Below are 22752 nucleotides of genomic sequence, written 5' to 3'. Positions count from 1 at the left end.
AGTCCTTGTGATATCAACTTGTCCATATTAATGTTGGATGAGTGATATGACTAAGGGTTGAATTACTTGGAGAAATAGGCATTTCCAATGATATAAAAGGCTGAATTAACAATTAACATGAATCTTTAAATACCTAGTGGATTAACAGAATGCTAACTTTTGTTTATGTTCAGTAAAACGTTCATGTTCAGTAATACGAAGGCAAAAGTGGACTCGTTTAGGTCTTCTAAAAGAAGAGCTTACATGTGATGTGGACTTGTGTATTGATATTTCTTTCTATTTGGCATAGATATATCTTTAGACGCAAATTGCAACTAAACTTGTATATACCTTATCGATCGTGTGGCTTGCTGTTGTTCATAATGGCTTTATACTGGATTTCGCAATGTAAACGCTGATTTTGATATTTTCTTCTCCGAAGAGATTTTCTTCTTTATATGAAAGTCTTACTAAAAATTGCATGTTCAAACATTTTTCTGTTAGCTATGATGTGTTATTATTTGATGCTAGCTTGCTTTGTTATTATGTATGTGAGAATTTCTTTTAATATTTAACTCCTCTACTGGTTTTGGATCGTGGACGTTATTGTAAGCATTGTTTGAGTGGTGTTCAATTAATTGATTTGGTTGTAATAGGACTTTTTGTGCATTCTGTTGAGTACTGTTTCGTAGTAAGGTATTTTGTACTTACCTAGGTGACATAAGATGACATCTGTATATTTTGGTCTCTTGAATAAGTGAAATTTTGTTTTCCATTGTTAGAGCTACTGATGTTGAGATTCAGGAAATGTAAACTTCTAAATGTCTGATGTCTAAAGATGAAGATTATATTCTGATGTATTTAATTCATTTCTTTTGCAAGTGCTTTGATTTGTTGTGTTGTATCATGAAATAAGATTACTAAGTCAGTAATATGTCTTTTACACATATTACTTTATTAATTAAGAGTGTCCTTTCTAATTATTTTTTAAAACTCAGTTATTAACAAGAACATTAAAAAGTAAACCGATAGGACAGCTGTCCGTAGCTATGCCATTTATCTGGTGGTACATACGCTACATTTTGTTGTTAACGTAAAATTAGTTATATGACAATACTAGTTTTAATAAATCAATGAATTCATATATGTTTGATGAAGTGAACTTGAAAGGGTACAGTACCGCCCGACATTGAAAATAGGTGCAACATACTTCATTATTTTTGTCAGAACAACACATTTTTTTGTAAAATAACTCAATTTCAATTAATACAGCGAAGCCGGATACCAGTGTGGGAAAGAATGACAATTTACTTATTTAATTGATCACATGTGCACTCCCACAAAATAAATCCCTACATCCAGTTTGGTGAGATCTGTGAGATGAATGAATGTATGGTCGTCTGCTAACTGCAGATAGTGAGTGTGAATATATGATCATCTTTGAGACGATCCTTTGGCCACCTTTGGCGGAACCAAAGAGATGAAACTTACCAGAGCTCTGAGCACCTGAAATGTGGCTGACCAATACGGTAGCATGGTCTTCCCCCACCTCAACAGAGGTACGAGATGACCTGAAGAACGGCCATGTTTCGGCACTCTGCCACTGGATCTTGTGCTGTTAAGACCTGTCTTGGGTGTGCTCCGTAAAGACAAAAGAGTGGAGACATGGTATGCATGTGGAATATTTAAGAGTAGTTTGAAATAATAATTTCTCTATTTCAGGAACTTTTGTGGGGAGAATTAAATGTCAGGCAGGTAATATTAAGGGGATCGTAGTAATCTTCGGAAGCGACCAATGGTCACAATGAAACCACATGTAGCATTAAGTTGAAATACTTCCGTGTGCTTAAGTTAAGCTGAATTACTAGCGTGTGTACAATAAGTTGAAATATTAAGAAATAGCGTGTGTACCATAAGTTGAAATATTTAAGAAATGGCGTGTGCAGGACTTGAAATTAGAGACGAGTACTTCCACGTGGTGAGTACTGTGTGAGTCTCAATCTGTGTATGAGACAAAGGATAAAGAGAAGTACTCGTCCATGGTATCAGTTGAGGACTCGCGTGTGTGATGAATATGTTCTTAATATCAATTTGCGTGATATGATTCCGTGTGACGCTAGATTCAAACTCAGAGAGAGAAGCAAGGTGAGTCGGCCGTCTATCCAGCAACGCCACTTGGCTTGCATTGCACAGGAAGACCTGCATATATCTCCAGAGTTCATAGTAGGAAAGTAGAATTACAAAGTGGGGCAGTGTCGTGTGAAACTGGGATAAATACTAATTGAAGTGGGAAAGCTGAAAGTGATAGTGTTGTGACTATTTATTGTATTGTATTCCATGTTGTAGTGTGGTGTATGTCATGTAATTTGGGTATGTGTGGTTTGCATGGGAGAGTAGCAAGGTAGTTTCAAAAGATTAGTGGCTTATGCTTGTTCCTTCTGTACCGCTCGATCTGGAGGAAAGTTTCGTGATGATGATTGTGAGAGTCGAAGTGTGAGATATAATAAAAGATCCACCATCCTATCCAGAAAGTGCACTGTAGCGTTAAATAATTACGAGACCATAAGGTAGAGAATCACCAATGTAAAGCCATGCCCACTGGGCGGAATTTCTCATGTGTTATTGTTGTAGGTTATAGAATTTGTGTGTTTAGGTTATAGAATTTATCGGAATAAATAAGATAGTGAAAAGAAAAAGATCGGTGGACTTTTCCTTCGAATTGTATGTTGTCATGATGTCCCGAATTTATAATGTGTGCGCCATTCATATTCAGTGCGGTGGCCACGTGTTGATAAAAGCCGTTAAATAAAAGACAAAAAGAAAATGTGGTATTGCCAGTGCATAGTGAACAGTCTGAGTTCTGTAAATTACTGATAGTCAGACGTGCGTTTCCGTTGCGTATTATTCATACGGGAGGATAATTTGTAACTTAATTGAGAGTACGAGAGTTCATATTACTCGATAAATAAGAATGAATCCACTCGCTTGGCAGACCACTCATCTTGCAGGCCTGACTGCTTGATGCCACAGTATGAGCAAGGCATATGGGTGCCTCTCAAACTTTTTGTACTTAAGCCATTTACTTCTAATTACTTACATTGTTAAGGTGACTACGTTCGTATGAACGATGTCAAATGATGCATAGCTATTCATTACTATTACTACATTATTCAACGTGACTACGTTTGTGTGGAGGATGTCAAATGACGCATAGTTATTCATTACATTATTCATAACTATTCTGTAATGAGTGCATATTTTCAAAACTCATGTGCAGTTGAGAATCTCGATCAGTTTCTTGGTGATTTTCTAAGTTGGACCGCTTTGAGAATTTACAGTAGGTTGTATCACGGAAACTGGTTCCTGGGTTATGCACCTAACCATGTTTGCAGATGGATTCATAACAGAGAAATGACGAGCATCTGTCGCAGTTACTAAGGATCACTTTTCTTAATAAGATTTTTAAGTTTATTCTCCAATTTAAAACTGACTGGTTGCTGAATTTCTTCAAGTAGTCCTCAGTGACACGTAAACTTCGTGAGGGCACAGATACCGATACGACTACGAGATATTAAAGCTTAGCTTTACTCATCTCTGCTGGCTCAAGACCACACGTGGCACGAGGATGCCCTGTTAGCTAGTGAGTTGTACTTGCAGGAAAGACTCGCGGCCAATTAGTCGGCGAGTTCGGCTCATGGAGCGAGCAAGCATTAGTGTAGTTCGAATCAGTACTTTATTCTTTGCAGCAACCGAACGGAATCTTAATGGACCATGGCTACCTCGGGTGATAACGAGAATAGTGTGAGTGTTCATGCACTCTGAGTGGACATTAGATCGACTCGTTTTACTTAGAATTACTTCTCTGTTCATCAGGCAACCATTGTATGTTTCTGTCTTTGGGTGTGTATCCACTGATTGCTTAGGAAAGGAGGTTGTGGTGAGCAGCGTATCAGGCTTGCCCTAATTAATTTTGGGTCTGTTATCATGGACCACATTGCCCGATGCATGGTGATTTTATATCAAGTAGCTTTAATTGTTTTTGTTCTTTTTTAATGATCTCCCTTTTAGGTAAACCTGAATTATTTGTTGTCTGTTTGTGGCCTCACTATTTGGAAGACCGTTTTCTTAGAACCTTCGAAGAGATTGCTATGTAACTTCAATTGGTGAAATATTATACTCCTTCTCTATTGAAAATTTGCTGTAAATGTTTCAACAACAGTAGCCAGTGGCACACAAATTTAGTGTATTTTTGGTAAGAGAATAACATTTGTTGTAAATTTAAAGTTTTGTACTTCATGTTCCCATGAATGACTTTTGGAGAGTTGATTGCAAGTATCTGAATTAACACCAAGTTTTTTGTTATTTTGATAGATTATCAGTAATTGATCTTAAATTCTTTTATGTAATTGCATAGTTTTGTCTTAATATGTCAAGGTCCTGTTGACCTAACTGTCAAAGTTATTTTTTCAGAATATTGTTAGTAAATAACCTTCATACAAATGATGTTCAGTCTTTATTTTACCTGGTCCTTCCACTCCCAGGCACACTTATTCCAGTAGTGTCTGTCATTCTGGTAGCAGAGCGTGATTGTTTGTGGAAGTCGAAGGCCTGAATTGTACTGAACATCATCCGTATACCTTAATACTTGTGTTGTATCTGGCTAGGCACAGTCTGCTGTTTCTTGGCTTTGTGTTCCAGGTGAATCCGACTGTTATGGAGTCTCAAGTTGTGGTGGGAGTGGGCTGCCTTCACAAGGACCAGGAGATACCAGAATAACACCTGAGGATTGGCAGAGGATGGGGACAAGTCAGAATTATCGGCACGTCTTCGTACAGTTATGGGGGCTCCGGTGCAGGTGACGGCACAGCGTATTTTTCAGGTGACCTGCTGTCAAATATTGTGTCCTTAATCACAAGGTAATCCTGGTGTCCCTCTTTCTGATCTACACGAACTGGTGTTTTTCATGGCTTTCCAGACCTCGCTATTTTTCCGTTTTCTATCTTAACCAGGCTAATTACCGGATTCCCCCTGCTGAAGAATCCAAGGCAGCGATTGGCTTTTGCACTGACTGCAACTTATACGAATTCAATTGGGTGCCCTTCGGCCTTTCTACCGGGCCGACAGTTCTTTCTAGGTTCCTCGACTCCGTGCTCGGAGAGCTGAAGTTCCAAGTGTGTGTATAACTACTTGGACGATGTCTCTGAACATATGGAGTACTTTAGACTGCTTTGGAACGTCTGAGGTAAGCGGGGTTAACTGTCAAACCATCTGAAGTTACCTTAGCTCTTTGTGAGGTAACTTTTCTTGGACATCTAGTCTCAGCCGAGAGTGCCAGGGTTGATCGGTTTGGGACCCAAGACATTTCAGAGTCCGCCCTCCTAAGATTAAGAATGGAGTAACCCGTTTCATTTGAATGGCTAACTTCTTCCGAAAATTCGTTCCGGAGTTTGCTGGACCAACCACTCCGTCCGGAGGCCCTTAGCCTTTTCCTCTAGGTGCTTGTCTCCAGCTGAGAAGAAGTACTCTACTTAGGAGTGGGAAGCGCTGGCTGCCCTCTTTGCGCTAGAGAATTTAAATATTACCTCACACACAGGGAATTAACATCGGAGACGGACAACCAGGCCCTTAGTTGGGTTCTGGACTGTCCGAATTTCCGCCTTCTGTTTCTCTTTGAGGGAGTTTCGGAATTTCTGTTTCCGATCAGGAGTTAAACTCGTCACCACAATACCTTATTACCCCAACCTTCTTTCGTGGAGAGGGTTAATCGAAACCTAAAGTTCTCTCTGATAGTTTCCCACTGTAAGGCTGAAAGTAGTTTGCGTATCTCCTTAATTCCTCTTCATCAAATATCTGGTTGATACATGATTTGTTGCTCAATGATATTAGTCCTGAGTTAGTCAAGGATAATTGGCATAAAGCCAGGGCAAATATTCAGAGCGTCCATAAAAGGAAAGCGGTGCGGTATAACCACGGGCGACGTCCGGGGAACATTCAGGGGCAGAGACTGCGAGTAAGGCGTTCAGAAAAATGTCACCCCGCTTTGTGGGTCCGTATAAGATGTTGGAGTTACCCACTTTGCTCACGCTTGGGCTCCGTAATGAGTTGCTGGTGCACCTTAGCCAAGTTAAGACGCACCTTAGCCACGTTAAGACGGGTAGCATTAATCACGTCTCTTTTGTGAGACTTGAGGCCGCAAAGACTGGTGTTCAGGACCTTTACACCGCTTCTCTCTTACTTTCACCGCCCAAATGCTAGCAGTGAAAATTTTACACCACGAGGGTTCGAACCGACTGCTCTCAGAGTCGCTCGCCATGGCATAAGCGTGCGTTAGCGACCTAGATTACGGTGCCAGGTAAATGTAAGGAGACACTAATATAAATGCACTGATTTCTATTTTCCGGAGAACACCAGTTAATCGTTTTATGACAGCTGGATAAGATTTAGCACATCAGCTCTACCGTAAACAGTTTACTACGGCCACAATGTAAACACAGATGTACGTTCGTTTGGTAAGAATCTACACGTACCGCAACATTACTCTTGCTAAAAGAGAACGCTTACTGTAATCTGTGCATTAAGAAATATACCACATGTAGTGAAGAGCTTCATTGAGCTCTCAACAGTAGAATACTACGAAAAGCTTTCGCTGAATGTGCAGGGTGAACATTAATAAAACCGACAAACGGCAGGGACGGATTCCTGACTCGATGTGGAGGAAAAAAGGTCCCATGAACATGTGTCCGGAAACGCATCGTTGCCACGGTGGATGGCGGCGACGAATGAAAGTTCCCCTGACCGCGTGACCTGTCTGCAGCTTACAGATGACTACGCAGATTGAGGATGCCACTTTTCCGTAAAGGTTGCTTCATCGGTAAAGAGGACTGATGACAAAAATCCCATAATTGTGATGGTCTGGTGCAAAAACTATCGACAGTATCCTTCCTGTAGAGGAAAATCCGCTGCTGATAATTCTTGCACTCGTTGCAGGTGTTAGGGTTGTAGTGGTTGTCCTGCAGGATACACATAATCGATATCTGGCTTACACGAAGTTCGCGGGCCACTTGCCTGGAGCTTTTATTGGGGTTTTGTCTCAATATCTTGTAGAACCCGGCCCTCCAAATCTGGTGTACGCACAGTCCACCGCCTCCCTGCACGTTCGTCTGTCTGAAAGGACCCACGATCACACAAAGACCTAACGCCCACAAAAGGCTTGAAATGTTTTGTGATGTGGTTGGTGTCTGTTAGGGTTCTTGTTTTGATATCGCATTACTGCTTCTTGACCGTTTCCATCTGCTTGACCATACACAAATTCCATCTCCGTTTGATTGGTTGCTTTGTTTAAAAGATGAGGGAAGGGACCAGACTACGAGGTCATCGATCCCTTGTTCCGAAGGAAACAACGCCACAAGGGTTGAGAATAAGACAATGAGACTTACAACACAAAACAGAATGAAAGAAAAAACCACAACAACGACTGAAGGGCAGCAAACACTTAAATGCACGAAAGGAGAAAAGGAAACAAAGAAGCAAGAAACAGGTAGAAGAGGTTAAAACAAGAAAGCAGGTTACCATGGCTGGCTGACCATAAGGACAAAAAGGAAAAGCCAGACACAATCCCACACATCAAAACCTCGACCCTGAAAGCACTTGGGTGGAGGACACACAGGGACAAAGGACATGTGCTAAAACTTAGGACAAATGATAAAACTCAACATCAAGAATGAAACGTAAAACTAAAGATGCTGTTGGGGTATTGTATCCCAACACCGAAAGTAGGGTGCTGGGAAAGTTGAAAGTCCATCGCAGAGCGGCTAAAAGTGAGCAGTCCAGCAAGAGATGGACGGCCGTCATTCGTGAGCCCCAGCGACACCGAGGTGAGTCCTCGTGACGGAGGAGGTAACCATGCGTCAGCCACTTATGGCCAATGCGGACTCATCAGAGAACCACAGTCTCTGTGAGAGGCACGCACGTAGGTCTTCCACACATTCGTAGTTTTCTTAATGGCACGCAGCCTGTTGTGCGTACTGAGGTTATGCCACTCCGTCTCCCAAAGCCGCAAAACCTTGCGGCGTAATACTGAATGCAGGTCAGTTTCAGAGAAGCCGATGTCCATAAGCGATTTTCGAGTAGCCCGTTTGGCCAGCCTGTCGGCAAGTTCGTTGCCTGAGATTCCGAAATGACCTGGGGTCCAGACAAACAACACTGAACGACTGGATCGTTCCAAGGCATAGATGGACTCCTGGATGGTCGCTACCAAAGGATGACGAGGGTATCACTCGTCGAAAGCTTGTTGGCTGCTCCAGGAGTCAGTACACAGGAGAAACGACTCGCCAGGGCCTCAGCGGATTTGCTCAAGAGCACGAGATGTGGCCACCAGCCCTGCAGTGAAAACACTGCAGCCATCTGGAAAGGATTACTGTTTATATGTCCTCCATGAACATAGGGAAAGCCCACGAGACCATCAGCCCTCAAGCCATCGGTGTAGCCCACTTATGGCACCAGTACATGTCGAGAGGAAGTGACAGCGGAGAGTCGCTGGGTTAACTGAGTCCTTAGGGCCATGTGAAAGGTCCAGGCGAAGCCGCGGCCTAGGTGTACACCATGGAGCTATTCGTAAATGAACCTCGCTCGAGTGTAGGCGGTAAAGGCAAGGACTCCAGTTCGGAGAGAAGGAATTGCACACGAACTGCAATTGTGAGCCCTTACCTAGGCCTCCGATGAGGGAGATGAACCACCGCGGGCGGGAAAAAAGAGACGGTAATTCGGATGCGCAGGAGATCTACGAACGTGTGCAACGTAACTGGAGAGCAACTGCGCACGCCTAACCTGCAATGGAGTGACTCAGGCCTCCACCAGGACGCTGGTCATCGGACTCGTCCTAAAAGCCCCTGTCGCTTGAACGCCACAGTGGTGCACTGGGTCGAGTAAACGCAACGCTGAGGGTGCCGCCGAACCATAAACTACACTCCCATAGTCTGACTACCGGACCGTTCTGCTGCTTGCAGTACGCTGCGTCAATCGCACAGCCTGCAACTCGCAAGGAACACACGGCACGTGGTAGGAGGAACTTTCATTCGTCAGCGTCATCTACCGTCGCATCGATGCATTTCCGGGTTCACAGGACCTTTTTGCCTTCATTGCCAGTCAGGACTTCGTCTGAAGTTTCTTGGAAAGAAAGTGAAAGGAGATCAAGCAGCGTTTATGTTTCTCAATGCTACGCTGATGGTACGTTTGCGAGAAATGTAGGCAGAACGTTTGAGGGGTAGATATTAGGCAGAAATCATCACAAATCACAGCGTAACTAATTTTACGAAGGCATACGAGCAAGACAGTTTTGCAGTCCTTTTTGTTCGAACTTTGTAATTTCTGGAAGCTAGCTCGCTATCTCTCTCTCTTTCTCTCTCTCTCTCTCTGTATCCATCTATCTATATCTGTCTCTGTCTGGGTGTGTGTTTTGAAAGCCGTTTGCCACCGTCCGCGACTGCGGTGTGTCCACTGATCTCTCTTTACATATTAAGAGCTTCAGCAATGCAGTCAGCTAGCTATACAAGGCAATTACAGGTATAGGAAATGGGATAGTCACTTATTGCTCTATTCATTTACATGAAAATTGAATAAAAGACAAGACAAAGTAAGGTTCTAGCATTTATTTTTTCCAATTTTTTCTCTTCAAGATTTATCTCTGTATCGATGGGAGGGGGTAAACAGTTCCGGCATTCGCCTTACAACCAAGGAAAACCTCCCGAAAACCCTGGTCGGAACTGAGGGGCCAGCTGCCCGTAGATAGCTCGTCGCAGTGCAGGGGGCACGACGCTGAGCAGAGGCCTCGTGGAGTCGGTGAAGTTGCTCGTGGAGTCGATGAAGTACCGCCTGGAGTCGAAGTGTCTCGTAGTCGATGAGGTGTCTCGTAGAGCGGTCGATGCGTTTAGACTACCGCGGACCCGTAGTGAAGTGTCGCGCTGCCCCTGAAAGTCAATCCAGACCAGCAGCAGGAGAAAGCAACACGGGATGAGGGCAACTGCGAGTTTTCACCTGAGTGTAGCCTCATCTGTGACTCCACATGTTCGTCGACGAAGTCGCGTCTGTGAATCTTCACATCTGCGGCTCACACGACTGCACAACTATGCGTTGGGACTTAATGCCTCTGTGGCTCAACACAATCTATCTGGGACTGTTCTTCTGACTCCTAAATGTCTGAAGCGGTACATATGGGACACTACACGTTTTGCCTACAGGGTTGTGACACATATTTAGGACTATGTGCTTAACCCTCCTACACGTCTGCTCCACACATCTGCGACACAAGTCGTCGGGGACGTTATACTCCACATCAGAGAATCTCCGCTACGAGTCCGCGGTCTGCGAGTCTGTACTGGGCATCAACGAGTCTAAGCGTCCGCGACTCTCCACTACAAGTCCACGAATCCACGCTGCGCAGCCTACGCTACACGTTCACGAGACTACGTTTTGTGTCCACACGCCAACGGTCAGCCCCGACAGTCTGAAGCATACTGTGTAGGCGTTTGCCGTACAGTGTTCTTCTCCTGACCGAAGCATCACGTAAGCTCGTGGACATACAGTGAAGCCTCGTGGACGTTTATCGCAGGCTCTAAAATGCACAGCGTAGACTCGCTAACGCGTAGTGCAGCGTCGCAGGTGCGTAGACTTGTGGATGCATAGTACAGACTCACAGAACGCTTCTGCTGGCGAAGATTCTCAGACACTCGGCTCAGACCTCAACGACTTGATTCACAGACAAGTAGAGCACAGAAACGTTAAGAGTCCTGGGTACGTAGTCACAAAATATCTCCATGTCACAGCCGTGTAGCTAAAATGGTAGTCCCAGACGCATTGCCCCACACATCTAGAAGTCACGGAAGAGTAGTCCCAGACAGATGTGTCGGCCGCAGACGGGGGAAGTCGCCAACGTGCAGTCGAATGAGCCGCAGATGTGAAGAGCCGCAGACGCGAATTCACTTACGAACCTGTGGAGTCACGGACTTGGCTACACTCAGGTGAATACTCGCAGATGCCGCCACGCCGCGTTGCCCTCTCCCGCCGCCGGACTCGACTGAATTTCAGGGACAGCGCGTCTCCTTATATAGCCACTGCGGCTCTGTTGGGCGGCCGTTTCCGCGGAAACCGGGTGCGATATTGTTGCCTCGCCGCCATGTTCTAATATTACTATAATCGGTAAAACGTTTCACGTGCACACTGCTTACAATACCTAGTAAGACACAGTGATCCAAACCATTTCGAGAACGTCACCTTTAGCTGTTTTGACGTGTTTAATTACTGGTAGCGTTTAGCCACCTCTAAGCAGTTCCGCTGGGATTTTCACGTCGAAATCAGCAGACTTTCATCTGCTCTTCTAAAAATCCTTACCTCTGTATGTTTCGGATGAAACTAAATACACCATTCGATTCGTAATCTTTCTGAAATGAAATACCCTTTCGTTTTTAAGAATGTTCGTACATGTTTTCATTTCGTGACATCCAGAAGAAGCATATTACTTATCTGGATGCTTATAAGTTCATACTACATTACATGGCGAACACACAACAAATATAATGCGGATATTTGTCTAAGCTTTCAAAACATTTACAGAAATTTCGGTGTGTGAGATGATGATCGTGTAATAAGGCAGAACATGAAGTCCAACGCTTCACCACTGAAACGAACTCGCGTAGATAATATACAGGCAATATGACATAATACACTAAGAGTATATCAATGTCAGAAATGCAGACCAATCATTAGATAGACTACCTGAACAGAGAATGGAGAAATTGCTGTCTTTCGTAACAGCTTTCAAAGTTAGGTCGTGCTGTTTTTACAGCTCTATCGGAGTACCATAGAAGCTGTGGGGATCGTCGGGTATTTCAGTTGTTTCCTGTACTGTCTTAAGAAAGTGGTCGAATGGTTGTGACATAACTAATTTCGAAAAGGTGTTAGATGTCCACAACCTATTGATGAAAATGAACGTCGTAATTGTGGTGGTTGCGTGAAGCAGAACACGTAGCCATCCGAAGCAGAACTGGCAGAGAATTACAATTCTCGGAAGGGCAAAAGTGATTTGGATTAGCGATATTGGAATCTGTTACATCCCGTTATTGGCCATGTCAATATACCACGCCTCCATGAGGCTACCTCTTCGGTAAATGATTCATGGTGCAGCTGTTGGTGCTTGTCGTGTTGCGCTGTGGGAAACATTGAAATGGTTAATACCTGGTCCTGTGGTACTTTCAGAATTCAGCATGGAAGATATTGAGTCGTACTGTTCCCACAGAGAGTTTCATTTCCAGCAATTGCAGTCAGAATTTTGGTCCAGCACACATGAAGCTCCGTAATAGTGCTCTGAAGTAGGAGGATGTTTCCTAAAGTTAAGAGACATGTTTTATTGTAATTAATGGCTTACAAAGGGTGGTAAATTAGGGTTTTCATCTCATAAATGGCCTGAATCGTACTTTTGCTCTGACTTTGCTGTGCGTGTCAACAAATGTTCTAATTTTAACAAGAATAGACTTGACGACCCCTCCAAGAACCATGGACCTTGCCGTTGGTGGGGAGGCTTGCGTGCGTCAGCGATACAGATGGCCGTACCGTAGGTGCAACCACAACGGAGGGGTATCTGTTGAGAGGCCAGACAAACGTGTGGTTCCTGAAGAGGGGCAGCAGCCTTTTCAGTAGTTGCAGGCGCAACAGCCTGGATGAATGACTGATCTGGCCTTGTAACAATAACCAAAACGGCCTTGCTGTGCTGGTACTGCGGACGGCTGAAAGCAAGGGGAACTACAGCCGTAATTTTTCCCGAGGGCATGCAGCTTTACTGTATGGTTAAATGATGATGGCGTCCTCTTGGGTAAAATATTCCGGAGGTAAAATAGTCCCCCATTCGGATCTCCGGGCGGGGACTACTCAGGAGCACGTCATTATCAGGAGAAAGAAAACTGGCGTTCTACGGGTCGGAGCGTGGAATGTCAGATCCCTTAATCGAGCAGGTAGGTTAGAAAATTTAAAAAGGGAAATGAATAGGTTAAAGTTGGATATAGTAGGAATTATTGAAGTTCGGTGGCAGGAGGAACACGACTTTTGGCAGGCGAATACAGAGCTATAAGTACAAAATCAAATAGGGGTAATGCAGGAGTCGGTTTAATAATGAATAAAAAAATAGGAATGCGGGTAAACAATTGCAAACAGAAACTTCCTGGCAGATTAAAACTGTGTGCCCGACCGAGACTCAAACTCGGGACCTTTGCCTTTCGCGGGCAAGTGCTCTACCATCTGAGCTACCGAAGCACGACTCACGCCCGGTCCTCACAGCTTTAATTCTGCCAGTATCTCGTCTCCTACCTTCTAAACTTTACAGAAGCTCTCCTGCGAAACTTGCAGAACTAGCAATCCTGAAAGAAAGGATACTGCGGAGACATGGCTTAGCCATGAGAATGCTATGATTAAGCATAGAATGGTAGAGCACTTGCCTGCGAAAGGCAAAGGTCCCGAGTTCGAGTCTCGGTCGGGCACACAGTTTTAATCTGCCAGGAAGTTTCATATCAGCGCACACCCCGCTGCAGAGTGAAAATCTCATTCTGGAAACATCCCCCAGGCTGTGGATAAGCCATGTCTCCGCAGTATCCTTTCTTTCAGGAGTGCTAGTTCTGCAAGTTTCGCAGGAGAGCTTCTGTAAAGTTTGGAAGGTAGGAGACGAGATACTGGCAGAATTAAAGCTGTGAGGACCGGGCGTGAGTCGTGCTTCGGTAGCTCAGATGGTAGAGCACTTGCCAGCGAAAGGCAAAGGTCCCGAGTTCGAGTCTCGGTCGGGCACACAGTTTTAATCTGCCAGGAAGTTTCATATCAGCGCACACTCCGCTGCAGAGTGGAAACTCTCATTCTGGAACTGCAAACAGCATAGTGAACGCCTTATTGTGGCCACGATAGACACGAAGCCCACGCCTACTACAGTAGCACAAGTTTATATGCCAACTAGCTCTGCAGATGACGAAGAATTTGAAGAAATGTATGATGAAATAAAAATAATTATTCAGATAGGGAAGGGAGACGAAAATTTAATAGTCATGGGTGACTGGAATTCGGTAGTAGGAAAAGGGAAAGAAGGAAACGTAGTAGGTGAATATGGATTGGGGCTAAGAAATGAAAGAGGAAGCTGCCTATTAGAATTTTGCACAGAGCAAAACTTAATCATAGCTAACACTTGGTTCAAGAATCATAAAAGAAGGTTGTATACATGGAAGAAGCCTGGAGATACTGACAGGTTTCAGATAGATTATATAATGGCAAGACAGAGATTCAGGAACCAGGTTTTAAATTGTAAGACATTTCCAGGAGCAGATGTGGACTCTGACCACAATCTATTGGTTATGACCTGTAGATTAAAACTGAAGAAGCTGCAAAAAGGTGGGAATTTAAGGAGATGGGACCTGGATAAACTGAAGGAACCAGAGGTTGTACAGAGTTTCAGGGAGAGCATAAGGGAACAATTGACAGGAATGGGGGAAAGAAATACAGTAGAAGACGAATGGGTAGCTCTGAGGGATGAATTAGTGAAGGCAGCAGAAGATCAAGTAAGTAAAAAGCGAGAGCTAGTAGAAATCCTTGGGTAACAGAAGAAATATTGAATTTAATTGATGAAAGGAGAAAATACAAAAATGCAGTAAATGAATCAGGCAGAAAGGAATACAAACGTCTCAAAAATGAGATTGACAGGAAGTGCAAAATGGCTAAGCACGGATGGCTAGAGGACAAATGTAAGGATGTAGAGGCTTATCTCACTAGGGGTAAGATAGATACTGCATACAGGAAAATTAAAGAGACCTTTGGAGAAAAGAGCTCAGATGGAAACCAAGTTGTAAGCAAAGAAGGGAAGGCAGAAAGGTGGAAGGAGTATATAGAGGGTCTATACAAGGGCGATGTACTTGAGGACAATATTATGGAAATGGAAGAGGATATAGATGAAGATGAAATGGGAGATACGATACTGCGTGAAGATTTTGATAGAATACTGAAAGACCTGAGTCGAAACAAGACCCCGGGTGTAGACAACATTCCATCAGAACTACTGACGGCCTTGGGAGAGCCAGGCCTGACAAAACTCTACCATCTGGTGAGTAAGATGTATGAAACAGGCGAAATACCCTCAGACTTGAAGACGAATATAATAATACCAATCCCAAAGAAAGCAGGTGTTGGAAGATGTGAAAATTACCGAACAATCAGTTTAATAAGTCACGAATGCAAAACACTAACGCGAATTCTTTACAGACGAATGGAAAAACTGGTAGAAGCCGACCTCGGGGAAGATCAGTTGGAATTTCGTAGAAATATTGGAACACGTGAGGCAATACTGACCCTACGACTTATCTTAGAAGCTAGATTAAGGAAAGGCAAACCCACGTTTCTAGCATTTGTAGACTTAGAGAAAGCTTTTGACAATGTTGACTGGAATACTCTCTTTCAAATTCTGAAGGTGGCAGGGGTAAAATACAGGGAGCGAAAGGCTATTTACAATTTGTACAGAAACCAGATGGCAGTTATAATAGTCGAGGGACATGAAAGGGAATCAGTGGTTGGGAAGGGAGTGAGACAGGGTTGTAGCCTCTCCCCGATGTTATTCAATCTGTATATTGAGCAAGCACTGAAGGAAACAAAAAAGAAAAATTCAGAGTAGGTATTAAAATCCATGGAGAAGAAATAAATCTTTGAGGTTCGCCGATGACATTGAAATTCTGTCAGAGACAGCAAAGGACTTGGAAGAGCAGTTGAACGGAATGGATAGTGCCTTGAAAGGAGGGTATAAGATGAACACCAACAAAAGCAAAACGAGGATAATGGAATGCAGTCGAATTAAGTCTGGAGATGCTGAGGGTATTAGATTAGGAAATGAGACACTTAAAGTAGTAAAGGAGTTTTGCCATTTGGGGAGCAAAATAACTGAGGATGGTCGAAGTAGAGAGGATATAAAATGTAGACTGGCAATGGCAAGGAAAGCGTTTCTGAAGAAGAGAAATTTGTTAACATTGAGTATAAATTTAAGTGTCAGGAAGTCGTATCTGAACGTGTTTGTATGGAGTGTAGCCATGTATGGAAGTGAAACATGGACGATAACTAGTTTGGACAAGAAGAGAATAGAAGCTTTCGAAATGTGGTGCTACAGAAGAATGCTGAGGATTAGATGGGTAGATCATATAACTAATGAGGAGGTATTGAATAGGATTGGGGAGAAGAGAAGTTTGTGGCACAACTTGACTAGAAGAAAGGATCGGTTGGTAGGACATGTTCTGAGGCATCAAGGGATCACCAATTTGGTATTGGAGGGCAGCGTGGAGGGTAAAAATCGTAGATGGAGACCAAGAGATGAATACACTAGACAGATACAGAAGGACGTAGGTTGCAGTAGGTACTGGGTGATGAAGAAGGTTGCACAGGATACAGTAGCATGGAGAGCTGCATCAAACCAGTCTCAGGACTGACGACCACAACAACGCACTTGGGAAAACATTTGTAAATAGTGGCATCTGTTAGGGAAAGTACCTGTTCAGATGCCAGAAAAAGTACTTTATATTTGAGTTTATTTTCTTTCCTGCCAGAAAAATAACTGGAAGTAACCAAGATTAGGAATTAACGACCGGTCGATTACTAGGTTATTGAAGAATCTCAGGCTGACGCAAGACTTGGATACGCAAGGAATTCTCTTCAAGGAAATCGTTCCGATTTTCACCTTAATGGGTTTAGGGATGACCGGACAGGGCTTCCAAGTGTATTACTCCAGCATACCCGCCCTTTCCATTTACATCTACACCTGTGGAGATATCCTCGGAGCAGCAACTCCGTATTTCCTTTACGCATAATCACTTAAAGAACCTCGGAGTGTATTCATTTCATATTTATTTCTGAGTTTATTATTTACAGTGGTTCTACATTTCTGCCGAAGTAGTGCTGACACGACAAAAGTTTCAGGCCTTTCATAGCAACCCAATCTGAGCAGAAAAAACTCAATTACATATCTATCCGGTACGAATCTGTCAACACAAAATATTGCTCAGGTGAAATAAATAAGTGCGTTCAAATTCGCAACACCTGTTACCGAAGTGAGATTTAAAAGACCGCCATCACAGAACATTATCAGAAATGATCTGCGTCGTTATCCTCACGCATTTTCTGTTGCGCTTGAGTTAAAACTTCCAGCCTAACTTGTGCGTGTTCTGCTCCCGCCCTGGTTTATAACTGAAATGCTTCAGATGAAGCTTGGTTCGGTATGTCAACTCACAGAATCGCGCTTCTGTTCGTCAGAAAATCTTCATCAAGACTTTGAGAAACCGATACGTAGTGTTGAGAATGGTGTTCATAACGCAAGTTCCCGGACAGTTTCAATTTGGCTGTTGCCTATCTACTGTAATAAAACAATCTCTGCTGCTTCATATTAACGTAAGCGATTTTTCCCTTGTTCTATTTATTACTCAGACGTTAAAAATCCACAACTTTGGTAATTCTGTTAAGTAGTGATGGTAGGCGATCATTGTGGATAATGCCTCATCCCAAATTTTCTAAAATAGAAAATCGGTGGGCCTGTTCTGCCTGGTTTTTAAATGCATCTCTCATCACAGGAAATTCTCTACCTACACGACTAGAATCACAAGGTATACCTTAGGTTAGATTCCATACTGAACTTTAAGGGCCTCTGCAACTGCCGTGGGAAGTCGATCCCAGGCGAAAGAAAGGCAAGAAATGGACCATACTCACTAGAGCACTATAATGTTCGAGAAAACTTTCTGGTCTGTAACTGATTTGCTTCGATGTCTATTTCGAAAAATACCGAGTTTTGAAACTCTCTCTCGGTAACTGCCTTTCATAAGCGTTATAACATACTGTAAAACTTACTTTCATTAGAAACAAATTGTCAGAAATACTTGAGAAAACCACTAGCTACTACAATAGCAGAGGGTTAATTTTTATTCCGTTGTTCTACCATTATTCGTATAATATGGTAATAATGTAAAACATGTGAAACGTAGGTTAACTTGCACCAAGACAACGTAACGGTTGCTATTGTGGTCCATGTGGGGCCGGAGTACTGTTTTAAACTACATGGCCTCTAGTAATGACCTGTTTTTGGCAGCAGACAGCATCAGTAGGAACAGGGCCTCTGAGTTAGTTTATAGTGTAGCTTATAAATCCTGGAGACACAGCGAAATGTTGAACAGTGTCTAGGAAGAGTGCTTTCAAACATTGTATGTCTCCGTCTTCGTTTACGTCTACGTGATTACTCTGCTGTTCACAATAAAGTGCCTGGCACAGCGTTCAGGTAACCACCTTCAAGCTGTCTCTTTACCGTTCCACTCTCGAACGGCGCTCGGGAAAACGAGCACTTAAATTTTTCTGTGCGAGCCCTGATTTCTCTTATTTTATCGTGATGTAGGTGGGCACAAACAGAATGTTTTTGCAATCGCCAACATGTGGGCCTGAGCATGCGTTTCGACTACGCTGCATACTCTGCGAAACCCTTATACATCCTCCGTACATTCCTGATCCCTCCCCATACGATCTCCACACTTTTGGATCGCTGGAGAAAGACACTCGTGGCCGTCAATTTTTTTCGAACGAAGAGGTGCACGCCTGGATACAATTATGGCGCTGCAGGCACGTGCAAACTTCTTTCCATGAAGGCATTGACCGTCTTGTCTCACTGTCGACTAAACATATTATCAGTTATGACGATTACATTTTATACAAAAAATAGTGAGATCTCAGAAACCTTCGAGATAAAAACTAGGGTGAGACTAGGGGATGGACTCTCCCCTCTTCAACTGTGTCCTTGAAAAGGTTGCGAGAGAATGGTGCAAGGAACTGACGAATTTGGGTGTTCAGAGTGTGTCTATCTGGTGCGTAAGAACAAAGGACTGATTGAAGGTGACATGGCACTGATTTCTGATTCTCTTGAAATGGTAACAATGCAGGTAAACTGCCTCAGAAAACAGGCAGCCAAAGAAAGTCTTCAAGTGTCGCCGGAGAAAACAGAGTTCTCCACCAACATTTAGGAAGCTAACAGGGTGATGTTACTAGACCAGGGAAACATGAAAACGACTGAGAAGTAACTGCCGTCTGCTTCACATCTTCTGTGCAGCGAGCTACGTTAATTTAAGTGTTAACTGTATTTTTATTGCTTGTCACTCCTTTTTGCGTGTGTTATTGCGTTTAGTAAGCCTTAATTTTCGAGTACTACACTACTGGCAATTGAAATTGCTATATCAAGAAGAAAAGCAGGTGATAAACGGGTATTCATTGGACAAACATATTATACTAGAACTGACATGTGATTACATTTTCACGCAATTTGGGTGCATAGATCCTGAGAAATCAGTACCCAGAACAACCTCCTCTGGCCGTAAAACGGCCTTGATACGCCTGGGCATTGAGTCAACTTGGATGGCGTGCAACATGCGGTCGTGCTTTATCCTGTTGAAATGTAGGTTTTCACAGGGATCAAATGAAGGGTAGAATCACGGGTCGTAACACATCTGAAATATAACGTCCACTGTTCAAAGTGCCGTCAATGCGAACAAGAGGTGAGCGAGACGTGTAACCAATGGCACCCCATACCATCATGCCGGGTGATACGCCAGTATGGCTATGACGAATACACGCTTCCAATGTGCGTTCACCGCGATGTCGCCAAGCACCGATGCGACCATCATGATGCTGTAAACAGAACCTGGATTCATCCGAAAAAATGACGTTTTGCCATTCGTGCACCCAGGTTCGTCGTTGAGTACACCATCGCAGGCGCTCCTGTCTGTGATGCAGTGTCAAGGGTAACCGCAGCCATGGTCTCTGAGCTGGTAGTCCGTGCTGCTGGAAACGTCGTCGAACTGTTCGTGCAGATGGTTGTTGTCTCGCAAACGTCCCCATCTGTTGACTCAGGGATTGAGACGTGGTTGCACGATCCGTTACAGCCATGCAGATAAGATGCCTGTCATCTCAACTGCTAGTGATACGAGGCCGTTGGGATCCAGTACGGCGTTCCGTATTACCCTCCTGAACCCACCGATTCCATATTCTGCTAACAGTCATTGGATCTCGACCAAAAGCGAGAAGCAGTGTCGCGATACGATTAACCGCAATCGCGATAAGCTAAAATCCGACCTTATCAAAGTCGGAAACATGATGGTACGCATTTCTCCTCCTTACACGAGGCATCACAACAACGTTTCACCAGGCAACGCCGGTCAACTGCTGTTTGTGTATGCGAAATCGGTTGGAAACGTTGCTCATGTCAGCACGTTGTAGGTGTCACCACCGGCGTCAACCTTGTGTGAATGCTCTGAAAAGCTTATCATTTGCATATCACAGCATCTTCTTCCAATCGGTTGAATTTCGCGTCTGTAGTACGACATCCTCGTGGTGTAGCAATTTTAATTTCCAGTAGTGTAGTAATAGTGTTCCATAGATTTAGTGTTTGTTTTGAATACAGTCAGAGGGAGTCCCTTTAGTCAGTTGTAGTGCCAGTAGTGCTAGTGTTTGTTTTGAATACAGTCCAGAGACAGGTAGTGCTTATTTTCGTTGTTTTCAACAAGAAGTGTCTAGTAACCACTGTTTAGTTAGCTATCATCCGCATTTAGTGAATTAGCAGTCTAGTTAAAAGTTGATTAACTCTCTAAAGTAAATTGTTGACTTATTAGGCTGCATAGAATGTGTGACTGCTGTGTACGGACGCAGCAGGAGCTGGCCACTATTGGCGAGCAGCTGAACGTGTTGATGGCAGCGGTCAGGCGTCTTCAGGCTGCTGCCTCGGAGTGAGTCGTGTGAAGTTAGCACCCCTTTTTCGAGAAATATACATTTTTTTCAGAGTTCTTGATAGATATGCCATAGTTCTAGAGTTCTTTGTACAAAATTTCAATAGTTCTGCAGAATTTAGCGAAGAAAACAACAATATTCGAAAAAATTTTCGTATCGAAAACGTTCTTTGGCAATTTCCGCAAAATGTAAATAAGTACAAGAGTTCTGAGCACAGTTCTGAACAGAGCTCCAAGAGTTCTTTCGAAAATCCAAGTAACGTTTTTTTGTGCAGCTAATAGTTTACGAGATAATTGCATTCTAATGAGAAAATCTTTTCACTTACTGTGAAGTTGGCACCCTTTTTTTCAGAAAGATATATTTTTTCAGAGTTCTTGATAGATATGGCATAGTTCTAGAGTTCTTTGTACAAAATTTCAATAGTTCTGCAGAATTTAGCGACGAAAACAACAATACTCGAAAAAATTTTCGTATCGAAAACGTTCTTTGGCAATTTCCGCAAAATGTAAATAAATACAAGAGTTCAGAACACAGTTCTGAACAGAGCTCCAAGAGTTCTTTCGAAAATCCAAGTAACATTTTTTTGTGCAGCTAATAGTTTACGAGACAATTGCATTTTAATGAGAAAATATTTTCACTTACTGTGAAGTTGGCACCCTTTTTCTCAGAAATGTATACTTTTTTCAGATTTCTTGATAGATATGCCATAGTTCTAGAGTTCTTTGTACAAAATTTCAATAGTTCTGCAAAATTTAGCGACGAAAACAATATTCGAAAAAATTTTCGTATCGAAGACATTCTTCGTCAATTTTCGCAAATTGTAAATAAGTACAACAGTTCTGAGCACAGTTCTGAACAGAACTCCAAGAGTTCTATCGAAAACCCTATTAACATTTTTTTGTGCAGCTAATAGTTTACGAGATAATTGCAATTTAAGGAGAAAATCTTTTCACTTACTGTGAAGTTGGCACCCTTTTTTTCAGAAATGTATACTTTTTTCAGATTTCTTGATAGATATGCCATAGTTCTAGAGTTCTTTGTACAAAATTTCAATAGTTCTGCAAAATTTAGCGACGTAAACAATATTCGAAAAAATTTTCGTATCGAAAACATTCTTCGTCTATTTTCGCAAATTGTAAATAAGTACAACAGTTCTGAGCACAGTTCTGAACAGAACTCCAAGAGTTCTATCGAAAACCCAATTAACATTTTTTTGTGCAGCTAATAGTTTACGAAATAATTGCAATTTAAGGAGAAAATCTTTTCATTTACTGTGAAGTTGGCACCCTTTTCTTCAGGAATGTATATTTCTTTCACGGTTCTTGACAGGTATGCCATAGTTCTAGAGTTCTTTGTACAAAATTTCAATAGTTCTGCAGAATTTAGGGAAGAAAACAACAATACTCGAAAAAATTTTTCTATCGAAATCCTTTTTTGTCAATTTTCGTAAAAATTAAACTGGTACAACAGTTCTGAGGACAGTTCTGAACAGAACCCCAAGAGCTCTATCGAAAATCCTAATAACATTTTTCTATGGCGATAATAGTTTGTGATAAATTGATTTAATGTGGGACACACTTTCTCTACAGAAAATATAAATATATTCGTACAACAGTTCTGATGACAGTTCTGGACACCACGTGAAGAGTTCTATCGAAATTCCTAGTAGAATTTTTTAGTGCAGGTAATAGTTTAAGAGGTAATCGCAACTTAATTAAGAACCCCATAAGAGCTCCTACTGTGAAGCTGGCACCCTTTTTTTTCAGAAATGTATATTTTTTTCAGAGTTCTTGATAGATAAGTCATAGTTATAGAGTTCTCGGTACAAAATTTCAATAGTTATGCAGAATTTAGCGAAGAAAACAACATTGTATAACAAAGCTGATTCAGGAACCCTTTCCTTTTGATACAATTCTTCCTGTTGCCACAATAAATCACTTGTGCATAGATTCCAACTGTACTGAT

The sequence above is a fragment of the Schistocerca americana genome, chromosome 2 (assembly GCF_021461395.2).
Source record: "Schistocerca americana isolate TAMUIC-IGC-003095 chromosome 2, iqSchAmer2.1, whole genome shotgun sequence".
NCBI lineage: Eukaryota > Metazoa > Arthropoda > Insecta > Orthoptera > Acrididae > Schistocerca > Schistocerca americana.
Note: the sequence above shows the minus strand (reverse complement) of the source record.